Below are 15,875 nucleotides of genomic sequence, written 5' to 3' on the forward strand. Positions count from 1 at the left end.
TGTGATTTCAATAGGAAATCCTATTTGTGTGTGCTCTGTGTAATTCATTATTCATGTAACGTGGCCATTTACTCACTAAATGAAGAAGCATTGCAGAAATTCTTCAGAACTTAAACACAGAAATAATATATACATATAATGCTAGGCATTGTTCTGAACATTATATAAGTATTAGCTGATTTAGTCCTTTTACAACAATCTTCTGTTGTACTATTAAGCCCATTTCATATTTAAGAAAATGAGGCATAAAGAGGTTAAATAACATAGACAAAGCAAACAATGAGTTAATGGTGGTGAAAAGAGTATTTGAACCCAGGCAGCTTGTCTCTGTTATCTATGCACGCCCGTAAGTTTGAAGTGTCTTTGGGTTGAACCAAGTATCTGATTCCTTTGTCCTCAATGGGGTAGACTCAGCAATTGGAAGTAGGAAATGGGTTGCTCTAGAATTGAACATCAGCTGAACATCTGGGTGGCTCAACAGAAAGAAAGGAGACAAAAGTAATGTAATAAAAGTCAATAGATTTCAAAGAATACATTTCTCTTTGGTAGAAAGAGTTAATTACTACTGGGAAATTTTGGGTGTTATTTAATATTTACAAAGCCATTTCTAAGAGAAAAGGCTTGAAATCCCATTAGGTAAGTCAATCCAAGTTATTCTTCAGCTGCCTTTAGTCCAAAAACACTTTATCACAAAATAAAACAGTAATAACCATGCATACTAATGACCCTGAGTCAACAAGAACCTCCCCCCCCCCACACACATATAAACACACACACACGAATATGTATATATTTATACAAGTCAATACATCAAAGATGTATGTGATCTACTTTAAAATATTTCCATTAATATCAAGTCAAAGAAATTGATGTTTGGATGCATCTTTGGGTAAACATCATGAATGTGAAATTCCTGATTCTTTATATGTGACCCTCTGAACTGAATGTTTATAAAGTATAATATAAAATATTTTAGTATAATAAATTCACCTGCACCAATCTATTCAACTTCAAAAACTGTTGTTTACCATTCTTTTATCATCTGTACCTCTATCCCCTCTCTACCCCTCCTTGATTATTATTATTTATAATTTTTCTTATATACATTGTATATATACATTGAATTATATATACACACACACATTGATAGAAATGTGCAAATCTTAACGGCACAGTTTTGACTAATGCACATACACATGAAATCCACATTTTTTTTTTTTTTTTGAGACAGGGTCTCGCTCTGTCGTCCAGGCTGGAGTACAGTGGCATGATTTCAGCTCTCTGCAGCCTCTGCCTCACGAGTTCAAGCTATTCTTGTGCCTCAGCCTCCCAAGTAGCTGCAACTACAGGTGTGCACCACCACACCCAGCTAAGTTTTGTTTTTTCAGTAGAGACAGGGTTTTACCATGTTGCCCAGGCCGTTTTCGAACTCCTGACTGCAAGTGTTCCACCTGCCTAGGCCTCCCAAAGGGCTGGGATTAAAGACCTGAGCCACCATGCCCAGCCCCACATACTTATTGTAATATAGAACATTTCACCAGAAAGTTCCTTTATGTTATTTCCTAGTCAACCCTCCATCTCTTGTGGTAGTCAGCCTCTAAGATGGCCTGCAATGTTTACCACCTGTTGATATCATGCCACTGTGTAATGTCTTCCCACATTAAATAATGTTGACCAGGGTAACAATAGGATACTGTGGAAATGGGAGATGGAGTTTCTTTTTTGTGATTGGTTTATAAATACATTGCAGATTTCTGGGTTTTTTTGTTTGTTTGTTTTGTTTTGTTTTTTCCTCCGTTGCCCAGGCTGGGGTGCAATAATATGATCTTGGCTCACTGCAACCTCTGACTCCTGGGTTCAAGCTGTTCTCCTGCCTCTGCCTCCCAACTAGCTGGGATTACAGGCATGTGCAACAACACCAGGCTAATTTTTGTATTTGTGGTAGAGACAGGGTTTCACTGTGTTGACTGAGCTGGTCTTGAACTCCTTACCTCAGGTGATCTGCCTGCCTCAGCATCCCAAAGTGCTGTGATTACAGGCACAAGCCACTGTGCCCGGCCACCATTGCAAATTTCTCTAGGGGAAGCCAGCTGCCAAATTGTGAGGGCACTCAAGTAGCTCTATGGAAAGACCTATGTGGCAAGACACTGAGGCCTGCTGTCAACAGCAGGGAACCAAGACCTTTTGCCAACAGTCATCTTGGAAGTGAATAAACCAGCCCAAATCAAGTCAAATCTTGAGATGAGTGCAGCCCTGGCCAATGTACTGACCTCAGTCTTCTGAGAGATCCTGAACCAGAACCATTGGGCTATATCAGTCCAAAATTTCTGACCCACAGAAATTATTTGATAAAAATTCTTGTTATTTCAAGCTGTTAAATTTGGGGTGTTGGTTATGTAGCAACAGATACTACTAAACCCCTGCTATCTCTGTTCTGATTTTTTCGTTAAGATTAAATTTGTCTACCTTCGAACATCATACAAATAGAATCATACTGTGTTTTATTACAAATAAAATTATGTAATTTAATTCTATTCTTAATAGTTTGAGCTTTTCCCTGAAAATTTGCTAATGAAATTTTTTGCTCACTGAATTACAAAAGAGCAGCAGCCAATGGAAAAGCACCTCTCAATTGCCTAGCAATTTCTTATTTGAGTGTGCATGTATGTCCATTCAAATGCGTATGTGTTTATTTAGATTTTTAAACGTATTTTCTTTTTCTTTAAGAGAAAAAATTTCTTTAAATCTGTAGGAGTGACCCTTTTGAGATGTCTGACATAACCTGGTTTCCAAGAGGACCTAACTCAGGGCCTTGAACCTAGTAGGTGTTCAATAAATATGCAATAAGGAAATATACAGTAAGTAAATACGTAACTAAATCAATCAGTTACTGCCATCAATTCTGATTGCCTGAGTGGTAGAGGTTCAGACTGTGTGATCCTTCCTACTCGTGTTACATTTTGTCACTCACACTTCCTAAACTTTCACAACACCTGTACGTTGCAAATCATACAGATAGGTGTCAGACAGGGCCAACCTGAGCCTTCTGTAGCAATGAAAAGCAGCTGGGACCGTGTCTTGCATCATTGTGGACTTAAAGCACATACCCTACTTAACACCTGCAGGCTTTGGCTGGTAATTCTGTCCTCAGGAATGTCAAGACTAAGTCATAAAGATGTAAAGAAGACAATGCCTCTTTTCTGAACATAACCTCTCTTTACCAACCTCTCTGAATAATACTGTTATTCGTTTTGGAAAGAATATGCAATGTGTAATTCCACATATAGGAAAATGTAGATGCATTTTACCTACAGCCAGTATACTGTGTGAAAACTATAATGAAAATTTTGAAAGAAGACTCTAGTCTGTTGCTTAGATGGTATGGAATTATAGAATCTGGCATTAGCAATGATGACTTCTTGGTAGTCCTTGGGCCATCTTTTCTCACACATTTGGGAGACTAGCTCAAATAGGAATGTTTATATTCGGTTACAGATGAATCATGAATTCAAAACATTGGGAAGATGGGCTTCCATAATAATTCTTAGAAAGCCAAGTTCACCTTGTGCTGATTTTAAAAAATCTTTTTTAATAAAAACATGGTAAGTGTGTGTGTGTGTGTGTGTGTGTGTGTGTGTGTGTGTGTATAGAGAGAGAGACAATGTTTTGCTATGTTGCCCAGGCTAATCTTGAACTCTAGGCCTCAAGTGATCCTTTCACTTCAGCCTCTCGAAGTGCTTGGATTAAAGGTATGAGCCACCATACTCAGCCCTATACCTTTTCAAAAATATGTTTATCTTTCTTTAATTAAAAAAAAATTTAGGCTTATAATCCCAGCAATTTGGAGGCCGAGACTAGAGGATTGCTTGAGGTCAGGAGTTCAAGTGCAGCCTGGGTGACATGGCAAAACCCCGTCTCAACCACAAATACAAAAATTAGCCAGGAGTGGTGGTGCATGCCTGTAATCCCAGCTACAGGGGAGGCTGAGACATGAGAATTGCTTGAACCCAGGAGGCGGAGGTTGCAGTGAGCCAAGATTGTTCCACAGCATTCTAGCCTAGGCAGCAAAGTGAGACTCTGTCTCAGAAAAAAAAAATGGTACAGCTAAAAGTGGTTCATACTCATTGAAGCTGTTGCTAGGAGAATGGAATGCCGAAAGCAGATAATCAAGACGTAAATTATTAAGGCTCCAAATATGATGGGACATGCCAAAAAGAAAAAGGAGCCAACTTGAAGGGGCTCCCATTGACTAAATCTGGGACAATTGGAACAAAAAAATTAATGATGGTAGTTATAATCCATGAATAAAATAAGAATCCATGGACCCATGCTGTTATAAACAAATCATTGAACAAACACATAAATGAAGGATTACGAAAAGCCATTTTTTAAAGTAGAATTCTTAGTAACATGCACAGGTTGATGGAAATAGAAAAATCATTATTTTGCAAACACCACAGTAATAAGTGTTTTAAGATCAAGATTCATCAATGGAAGATAAAATTAGTCCCTGAAAGTATTTACATAGTGTCGAAGTATCTTCCTGCAAGACAATCATTAGTTACAAGGAGAAAAATAGTAACTTTACAGTAGAAAAACCTGGCAGATACCACTTTAACCAAATGATCAGTTAGTCTCAAAGCTGAAGAAACACATTGATACCGTGCATCTTCTAACAAGCCCCAATGAAGAGGACACAAGATCATTTTTGTGGTATTCTTGCTAAAAAAAATGCATAACCTGAATTTAATCATAAGCCAACATCAACAAGCCCAAGCTGAGATATGGCTATTCTACAAAACAACAGGCCTGTGCTCCTCCTAAATATCAAGGTCTGGAAAGGCAAAGGAAGACACAGAAATTGTCTGGATCAGTGCTTTAGAACTTTAGCATATATCATAAATACCTGGGAGAGCTTGTTAAAACTCAGATTGCTGGCTGGGTGTGATGGCTCACACCTGTAATCCTAGCACTTTGAGAGGCTGAGGTGGGAGGACTGCTTGAGTCGAGGAGTTCTAGACCAGCCTGGGTAACACAACATAGTGAGACTCTGTCTCTAACAAAAAATATATATATATTTTTAAATTAGCCAGGTGTGGGGATGTGGGCCTATAGTCCTAGCTACTCAGGAAGCTGAACGTGGAGGATCCTTGAGCCCAAGAGTTTGAGGCTGCAGTGAGCTAAAATCCCACTACTGCATTCCAGACTGGACAACAGTGCTAAACCCTGTCTCAAAAGACAAAACAAACAAAACAAAACACAGATTGCTGACCCCCCAATCCCCACTCAGAGTTTCTAGTTAGTAGGTCTGAGATGGGGTCTGAAAATCTGCATATCTAACAAGTTCCTAGGTGACAACATATGCTGGTGGGCTGGGGATCCCCCTCTTTGAGAACCAATGTTCTAGAATGGGCAAGCTATGGCCCATCAGCTACATTCAGCCTGTCTATTGTTTTTCTAAATAGAATTGTACTGGAACATAGCCACGCCCATTTCTGTATACTCTATGGCTACCTTTGGCCAAGTTGAGTAGTTCTCATAGAGACTGTCTGGCCTAAAGAACACACAAAAATATTTACTATCTGGCCTTTTGTAGTATAAGTTTGCTGAACTGTGTTCTATAATCTAGATTAACTAGGCAACATGACAATGTATGTGTGATCCTGTCTTGAATTAGAACCTACATAAGAAAAAAGGATATTTAATGAGACAATTGTCAAAATTTGAATAAGGTCTGTAGACCAAATAATGAATTTTATCAATACTACTTTTCTGGTTTTGGTTATCATACTATGATTATATAAGAAATTAACATTTCGCCCTGGCGCGGTGGCTCACGCCTGTAATATCCCAGCACTTTGGGAGGCCCAGACCTGCGGATCATGAGGTCAGGAAATCGTGACCATCCTGGCTAACACGGTGAAAGCCCGTCTCTACCAAAAATACAAAGAATTAGCTGGGCGTGTTGGCGAGCGCCTGTAGTCCCAGCTACTCGGGAGACTGAGGCACGAGAATGGGGTGAACCCGGGAGGCGGAGCTTGCAGTGAGCCGAGTTCGCGCCACTGCACTCCAACCTGGGCGACAGAGCGAGACTCTGTCTCAAAAAAAAAGGAATTAACCTTTCTAGAACCTGGATGAAGAGTATATGGGAATTGTTTGTACAATTTTTGTAATTTTGTGTAAGTATAAAATTATTTTGAAATAAACGTTTAGAAAAAACCTAAAACAAAAAAAAAAAACAACCAATTTTTTGTCCCTTATAAGATTATATTACATAAGTAATTGGGCTGAAACTGTGTTAACAAAGTGTACTTGAGCTATGGATGATTAGTTACCTCAATTTGAATTGCTCCCTGAATGGTGAGGAAAATCACACTAATCCCCCAATTACAGAACAAGCTTCAATCTATGGCTCAGTCATTGATGTTGAATTTTACCCAGAAGTAGAAGACATTCTTTCTGCATTTCAAAAAAAAAGAAGCAGTTCACACCCAACTGGCCTCTCAACTACAGCTCTTGGTCAGGAGATATTGCTTGTCAGGAGCTATATATATACACACATACATACATATATATGTGTGTGTGTATGTATATATATGCATATATATGCAGGAGGATAGAAAAGAAGTGGGTAGAATTCACATCTATTCTAAAATTAACTCACAGAAATATGCAGGATATATAGCTATATATACATATATATATATCTCTCTCTCTCTCTGCAGAACTGTACCTGACTGGCTCATAGTAAACATTTTTCTATTATCAATTGCTCTCATTGATACTATTATTGTGCTTGATTTTGTTGTAATGAAACTCCCAGATTGTCAGCTAGTGTCCTTGTAAGGACCAAAGAGGTACTGTTTGGGACACATATCAAGGTGTGCCTACTTCAGGCAACTGAGCAACATGGAGATTCTGGAGTGGGGAAGAATTTCAGCTTCAAGTACACCTTGTTACCCACAGACTTCCCTGTAATCCATTCTTGTGTTCCTTTCCCACTTCCCCTAGCAGACAGATGGCAAAGAGAAATTCATTCTAATTTTCTTTTTTCCTCTAGCCCAGACCTTTTAAACTGGGTGCAGATTCTTTCTGGGAACCAAACACATCTGTGATTTGTCCGGATTAAGTAAATAGCTTCAACAATTTCTAATCTCACATAATTTAAAAATAACAATTTTCTTTTAAAAGGATCAGGGCAATGTGCAATTTTTCCCCTTTTACATGACTTTTTGCTTTTAGTTTGCACTAACAATTTCTCCACTGAGGTCTCAGGCCTGGTACTTAAGCCTGCCCTAGGCACTGAGCTCAAGGAAAAGCTCTTTTGAGTAATAATGGAGCTCCCACTGCTCCTGCACATGCTCCCTCCTCAGGAAACTCAGCGTGCTCTTTCCTCCTGATTAGGCATGGTGGGTGACCTGATGCTGAGTTTCTGCCCTCTTGAAATTTTACGACCAATGATAGAAAAGAAGTGGGTAGAATTCACATCTACTCTAAAATTAGCTCACAGAAATAAGTTGGGGAAAGCTGATGAAGTCTCTAGAAGCATATTCCACCCACTGCAACCTTCTTTCTCTTAGATGGATTCCTACTAATCCCCCTTTTGCACATTTTCTTTAGTCCTTACAATATTAATACTAATGTCAGGTAGGCATCAGTGTCCTCATTTTCTAGGTAAGGAAATGAAAGCTTAAGGATAAATAATTTGCCTTGGAATATTCAGCTTGTAATTCTCAGCTTGTTCTTATCTAGCTTATTTTTGCTTCATTTATTTATCAAAGATTACAGGTAATGTAACAGGAGCACTCTTATGCTTACTGAACAAGGCCTACAAGGAAAGCCTTTCCAATCATCCACTGCTATTTTCAAATTCCCTTTTCCACACAGATCAAAACTCATAACAATACACACACACACACACACACACACACACACACACCCCTCTTATATAATAAATGATGCCAAAACCAGCTCCTTCACACCCCAAAGATTTAGGGAAAGTCTAACTTCGAGCCTCAGCAGCCTCTTCTTCCAAATTCACACTTTCTCCCATGACAGTGTCGCTCATCTAAGGTTTTGTTTGGAAGAGAAAGCATCCTGCCATGTGGCTAAGGGCAGGGGCTGTGTTTTGGTAGAGAGGAGCAGAGATGACCTTTTATCCCAAGAGTGGGTGCTTTTGTTTGAAGGGAGAGTTGGCTGGCTGACTGCTTCATGTCCCCTTTGACCTGATGATGGAACTTGTAAGCCTTGGAAGCTGTCAAGGAAGCCAAACAGTTGCAACGTCTTTGTTGGGTCAAGGGTATATCCACATTTCACAAGGGAGCACTGTATTGCATTTCAAAATAATTTTCTCAACAAACTTATTTTTTTGCCTATTAATTTTAATTTTTAAAAGTAAATGTAGGGATTGAGAATGTTGTGGTATGATAATGGCAATGTGGTTATTTTAGATAATGTAAGTTTTTAAAGAGATGTATACTGAAATGTGTATGGATGAAATGTTATATAGCTTTAACATACTCTAGCAACAATAACAACCAAAAAACCAGACAAAGCAAGTAGGAGAAAATCTTGATAATCACTGAATCTGGATGATGGATAAATGGGGGTTAGTTTTACTGTTGGTTCTACTTTTGTCTATATTTTTTGACATTTTTCATAATAATAATTTAAAAGAAAATGTGAAAGTGTGAGCCTGTAAGAGGATGTGTAGAGAAGGCAATAGGGTCATTTCCAAGGCTCTCCAGCTTCTACTTTTATGAGTATGTTTATTTTATTCTTTATAATAGAAATGCGAACTTACTCTCTGAGTCTCTGTTTTATTCATCATTTGTTTTACAGTCACCTATATTTTTAGAAGGTGGTAAATAGGTCATGAAATCCAACAAACAATGAGAAGGAGTGTAATTTCTAAAAGATTGGAACTCTATTTGGGTCTCTGTCCTGTTGCTTAGAGCAGAAGTTAAAGTATGTTGTTTAAGCATTAAATAAAAAGCAGATTTTTATGTAAAAAAGAACAACTAAAAACAGGTATAAGAAACACTTTGGTGTTTATTATAGGTGATATAATAATAAATAATGACATGATACATAAGAGTATACAACATTAACAAAAATTATGTTAACAGAATATTATAAATATTGATGATAATGCTGTAGGTTATTATAATTTTCAATATAAAAACATATAATAAATATTGATATCCCACCATCATGTTGATAGCTCTGTGTACAATTAAGGAAGCAGCAATAGGCCTTGTGATCTCCAGCCTTCTTTCAGGTGATGTATTAAGTCAGATTAGGCTGGGTTATGCTGTGGTAACAAATTTCGCTTGCTTACTCAACTCTGTGTCTTTCATGTTACAAGAGCTTGTGAAACAGACACCAAAACAAATATATTTCAGGTTGCCACAGCAGAGGACGAGAGAACTGTAGGGTCATTTGTCCCGAAGTAGGATGTATTCCTTTTACGTATTTGCCCATGGCTATTCAGTGAGCAGTAAATGTCTCTGCCACAGGTGGGTATATGACAAATGTAGCCCCACCCTAGATCTGAATCTGCTATCACTTCTGGCTAGGAAGATTCAAAAAGTCTTGGGAGAGAAGTTTTTTTGTTTTGTTTTGTTGTTTTGTTTTGTTTTGTTTTTTGCGAGACGGAGTCTTGATCTGTCACCCAGGCTGGAGCGCAGTGGCATGATCTTGGCCCAGTGCAACTTCCATCTCCCGGGTTCAAGTGATTCTCCTATCTCAGCCTTCTGAGTAGCTGAGATTACAGGTGCCCGCCACCATGCCCAGCTAATTTTTGTATTTTTAAGAGAGATGGGGTTTCACCATGTTGGCCAGGCTGGTCTCAAACTCCAACCTCAAGTGATCCGCCCTCCTTGGCCTCCCAAAGTGCTGGGATTACAGGCGTGAGCCACCGCGCCTGGTCTGGGAAAGAAGAATTGTTTTTGTGGGATCTAGATTGGACAGTCTCTAGAGAAGCAGTGCTGGGAGTGGTGAGTTACCCTGCAGACAAAGGAAGAGCACAGAAATAATAAAGGACTAAATGTTTTAGAGATCAGTTTTGCTATAAAGCACAGGCCCTTTAGGAAACTCTGGGAAGAAAGACTGAAAATCTTTGTTTGTGAGTTTGTAGAGAGTCACATATACCATGCTAAGGGTTTTATACTATGGACAAACTTACTGAAAGTGTTTGAAACTTAAATTGATACTACTATGGAATCAGAAGGGATAGTCTAACCGTGCCATGCTATGGATAAGTGTTCCCCCAAACCTAGCAAAGTAAAGAGACTTGCCCACAGCCATATAGCTAATTAGTAAAACAACCAAGATTAACGTCCATTTTCTGAATCTAAATTCAGATTTGTGCAGCTACCCCATGATTTGGGAAGATTAATCTGGAAGTGGTACACAGCATGGATACCATGGTGGGGAGGCCAGAAATTGGGGGGGAGCAATTTAGAGGATATCCTTTTTTCTAAGTGAAGGAGAAAGGACTCCGAATTAGATCAGTTATTAAGAGAAACAGACGGAGAATTATGTGATTGGTGTTAGAGGGTCCTTTCTCATTCCTTCGTAATTCCATATACAAGGAATTGAGCTAAATTTATACTCCTACCTCTGATGAGGTTGGGAGGAAAAAATGAACATGTGTAGCTTCACATCACATTCTCTCTCCTTATTATCCTCCTCTGTTGTGCAGTGAGGAGGGACTGTGGTCAAACTTAGCTTTGACTGGGTGGATGAGTTTGATTCTGTGTCAGGGAGGAAGTGTTAATTAGCATGCTCATATGGCCATAAAACAAGCCACATTTTTAAACTCACCATTATCAGTAAGAAAGCTATTACCTAGTTGCCATATGTGTCTTTCATGTGTCTTAATTCTCAATTGGCTCTGAACTCAGGAGAAGAAAGAGTGGTTATTTATTATCCCCTTCAAATAGCAATAAAAGGAATAGAGGCTGTAAAAAGAGAATCATAGAATTTTAAAATGAAAAAAACAAAACAACACCTCACAAATCATCCAGGTCAACACCTTCTATTTAAACAAAGAGGAACTGAGTTCCAGAAAGTTTGACATACCTGCATTTAAGTGTTGAGTCTACTTCAGAGATCTTTCTCCTACTTGATTGTAGATGAGATGGTAGTGGGAAAAGAACAAACTATAAATAGAAATAAGAAACTAGCAGCATGAGCAGCAGGAAAATGGAAATGTCAGCTATGAAGAGCTATGAAGTTGTTTAAGATATTTAGTTTTCTTCAGGAAATTTTTCCGTTTTGGTAACCAAATGTCTCACTAATTCATTTATGCTTTCCACCTTTAATGGCATGTATTGAAAGTCCTTCCCCTCCTTCATGTCACGTAAACATGTACTGAGAAAATACAAGTAAATATAGAGAATGCAAGTAAATATATATGGCATGCATAGAAAATATAGATAAATATTTATTGCTTAATTTTTTAATAAAGATTTTAATCTAACTGGAATTTTGGTGTATGGTTTGAATTAGGTGTTTAAATATTCATGTCAAAATATTATTTACTGGAAAACCCATCCTTTTCTCACGATTTAAAATACCAGCTGTATCATATACTACTCGTATATGCCAGGGACTATTTCTGAACTGCCCTTTTTGTCCATCAATTTGTCTGGCTGCACCTTTGCCAACCCCACTGTATTGTAGGCAGTATTGGACTTCACATGAAAATCATCATAGTCAGCATGGGAAAAGGTCAGGCACTGGATTCCAACTTACTTGGAATCACTTAATCACTTATAGAGGTATGTCCATAACTTACAGAGGTATGTCCATAACTAAGTGAATGGACCCTCTTTGAGCCTCAGTTTATTCATCTGAAGAGTAATAAGAATTATTCCTAACTGACAGAATTGCTCTGAAGACCAGAAAAAGTACGTACAAAGTGCTTGCTACTCTTTCCTGCACAAAGAGGAGAGCTACCATTATCATTGGCTTCTGAATGATGGGGGAAAGAGATGAGGTTTGTGAGGGACAGAGAGAAGAGGAAGCCCAAGAACAGTGCTTTGAAGGATACTTTATTTAGAAGAGTAGAAGCAGGAAGAGGAATCTGAAAAAAATGATGGAATGTTAGGAGAAAGAGGGGAAAAAGAAGTGGCAGGCTAAAGAAGGGAAAAAAAAAGTTTAGTCAATAGTGTCAAATATCTTGCATCAGTCCAGAGAGATGAGTGGTGAAAAGAGGCTAGTGTTTAGAGTTTCATCTTTTACTTCCTTTAAGATGACATTTTCAGGGTTACGCCTGGGCTGAAGCGTGTCATCATGGTTAACTCCATTTGCTTGTTCTTATTGGTCTGTTTATTTTAACTGACCTCATGTCATCTATCTGTTATGACTGTTTATGAGAAACCAAAGTCAATTCAACATCAGCAATCACCAACTTGAGGGTCTTCAGGACCACTGCTACAGCTCATCCCCCAACCCAATAAAGCAAAGCCTAGGTTTCCTAAGATGACATTTATAACCCTCATGATTTGAGCCTAAGGACTGTCTCAACTTCATTCCCTGTTATTGTTTGTTAGGTATCTTTTGCCCCATTCCAAAGGAACCTGTTCTTACACACTGCTCTGCCTTTGCTCAAGCTACTGTTTACCTAAGTGGAATGTTAGCTCCCTATATTCAAGGCCCTGGTCCAATGCCACTCTTTTCACATGGCCCTTCCTTTCTTGGCTAAAAGAAATATTCAATGTTTCCTTTTCAGTCTTTCGAGACAGCCTGGCCAATGTGGTGAAACCTCATCTCTACTAAAACTACAATTAAAAAAAATACACACACAAAAGATTATCCAGGTATCGTGGCGTAGGCCTGTAGTCCCAGCTACTCGGGAGGCTGAGACATGGAACCCAGGAGGTGGAGGTTGCAGTGAGCCGAGATCAGGCTACTGCACTCTAGCCTGGGCGACAGAGCAAGACTCCGTCTCAAAAAAAAAAAAAAAAGAAAAAAAATGTAATGGGAATTCCCAGGCCCTATCCCTCCAGTGGTCTAGAGTCTAGGACTTTGTATTTTGACCTGCATTCTAGCTGATGATGATGCAGTAGTAAGGGACTGCACTGAGAAACATTTTTGTAGTTAATTTTTTTTTTTTTTTTGGAAATGGGTCTCATTCTGTTGCCCAGGCTGGCTGGAGTGCACTGGCGTGATCATAGTTCACTGCAGCCTTGAACTCCTGGCCTCAAGATATTCTCCCACTGCAGCCTTCTGAGTAGTTAAGACTAGACGGACGTGCCACCACACCCATCTAAGTTAATTTATTTTTATTTTGTAGAGATGGAGTTTGCTATATTGCACAGACTGGTCTTGAACTCCTGTCTTCAAGTGATCTTCTTGCCTCAGGCTCCCAAAGTGCTGGGATTACAAACCTGAGTAACCAGGCCCGACCCATTTTTGTATTCTTTGAGGGAGTTATTTCTTTCTACTTTGTATTACACACTACATGTTTTGCAGAATGGTCTCTGGAACAACTTGTCTGTATCTGTCCTAGCTTACACATGTTTCCGATGAATTGACATTTCTGTGCACCAAGGGTTTTAAAGTTGGAAAGGGGATCTATGTTGGTTGGTGAGCCACACCCAAAGAGGGAAGCAGCATTAATTATCCATCTTCTTCTCCTCCAGCTATGGCTCCAGGGCAGGACCTTAACTTGTGCAAGAATGTTTCTTGCTCAGCATGACAGATATTCGTGACCACTTGAGCCACACAGATGGTCATGTAATCATCTGAACAGGAAGGAAAATCCTGCTGTAGTGTCAGTGGAATTGTGTAAGTGTAATTGTGTCAGTGGAATTGAGTTTGGGTGAGCCAGTCCAGAAACTGTTCTACCTAACTTTTTTACTTTGGAGATAAAGACTTTTGAGGGCAGGATTTGTGTCTAGTTTGTATTAGTCTTCACATGGTATTCAACACATTTTTGTTGAATGAAGAAGAAAGTAAATATACACTACTTTGATCTGGGAAAACAAGCACATGAATACTCTGAAGCCAATTCCAAGATGGGTTTGGAGGGAGTGACTTTGATTAAATGACTTATCCCCACATGTGCTCTGTTCTTTCTTTGTAAATGGAAACTTGTGATGCCTGTCTACTACATATTTTACTTTTTAAAGAAACTGTAAGGTATTTTAAACCTCTTGGCTATGTGTGTATTTCATAAACATTTTGCATTATTAATAAGCTTTTACTTACAATTCACAGTTATGTCTGCTAAATTCAACACTGTAAATCCACATCCAAGTTTATAAAGCATAATAAATTTGATGATTGCTTCTTGCATTTTGCTTGAAAAGGGTTACTCTAGCTATTTCCTTAATCATACTTCTTTAGAGGAATTAAGTACCATGGGAGACCAGGTAACAGAATTTTAAAAGAAATTTCTGTCAAATCTTGGTTCGAACCCCATTTTCTGCCCTAAGCTTCAGCTTCCTTATCTATAAACTGGAGTTAATACCTGCTTCTTAGGAGAGTGAAGATAAAATAAAATAATGCATGCAATGTATGAGGCTTAGCCTGTTATTATTTGGCAGATGCAAAGGCAGATACACTGAAAGGCTGAAATGGAATTGCTATTGGAAGGTGAACTAATCAAAAGGCACCTTCAAATCTGTACATTGATTTAGAAAATTTAAATCGCAACCTTTCTTAAATACGTAGTATGCGAATCATTGTACAATTGTATTCTGAAGAATAGTATCGAGTGGTAATAATTTTTATTATCTCATGCCACCTGGTGTCTTGACCAAGCTACTACAATCTGTAACTGTGAGTTTTTTGGGCTAGTGAGGGGGGTTTGTTTTATTTTGTTTTCTGAGAGATAAGGCATCTTCCATAATTATGAATTTTTAATAAAAACAATCCTAGTTAATATTACTAGACTTTTTTTCTGGAACAGGCACATATACATCTTTTACATGTGTTTACACGTGTAGATTAATTCAACACTTATTGAGCGATTGGTATGTACAAGTAAATTGTATGTATCATGTGATCTTGTCATTATGACATCCTTCTAGGTAGTTTTAATATTCTCTCCATGAGACTTGAAGGGTTAAATGATGCACTCAAGGTCATTCAGCTAGAAACAGAACTGGTATCTAAACCAATTACTTATCTCACTGTGTCTATTACAGCACATAACAGGTAATTTACCCTAACTTATTTGTACAGCCAGTTTTCTTTTACAAGATGATCCTTTGAATATAGCAACCCTACCAAGAATCTTTAATAGAGTTGCTTTCTTTGGGGCTGAATGTTTATTCCATTTTAATTTCTCAATTCAACTTTTAGTTATATCTCTTTGAAAGACTTTTTTTGTGGTTGCTCTAGGAATTGTAAGGGATTATTGCTCTAGGGATTCATTCTTAACATATCACTTCTACTTAGATTCAATATCACATTACTTCACGCAAACTATAAGAATCTTGACAGTATACTTCCATTTATACTCCATCCTTTATCCTATTATTGTCTTATATTTTACATCTAAATACATTACAAACCCCACAACACAGTGTTATAATTTTCACTTTATTTAATTTTTTATTATTTTTTAAAGATGGGGTATTGAGGCCGGGCGCGGTGGCTCAAGCCTGTAATCCCAGCACTTTGGGAGGCCGAGACGGGCGGATCACGAGGTCAGGAGATCGAGACCATCCTGGCTAACACGGTGAAACCCCGTCTCTACTAAAAAATACAAAAAAAAAAAAAAAAAAAAACTAGCCAGGCGAAGTGGCGGGCGCCTGTAGTCCCAGCTACTCGGGAGGCTGAGACAGGAGAATGGCTAAACCCGGGAGGCGGAGCTTGCAGTAAGCTGAGATCCGGTCACTGCACTCCAGCCTGGGTGA

Source organism: Papio anubis, chromosome 6, assembly GCF_008728515.1.
Source record: "Papio anubis isolate 15944 chromosome 6, Panubis1.0, whole genome shotgun sequence".
Classification (NCBI taxonomy): domain Eukaryota; kingdom Metazoa; phylum Chordata; class Mammalia; order Primates; family Cercopithecidae; genus Papio; species Papio anubis.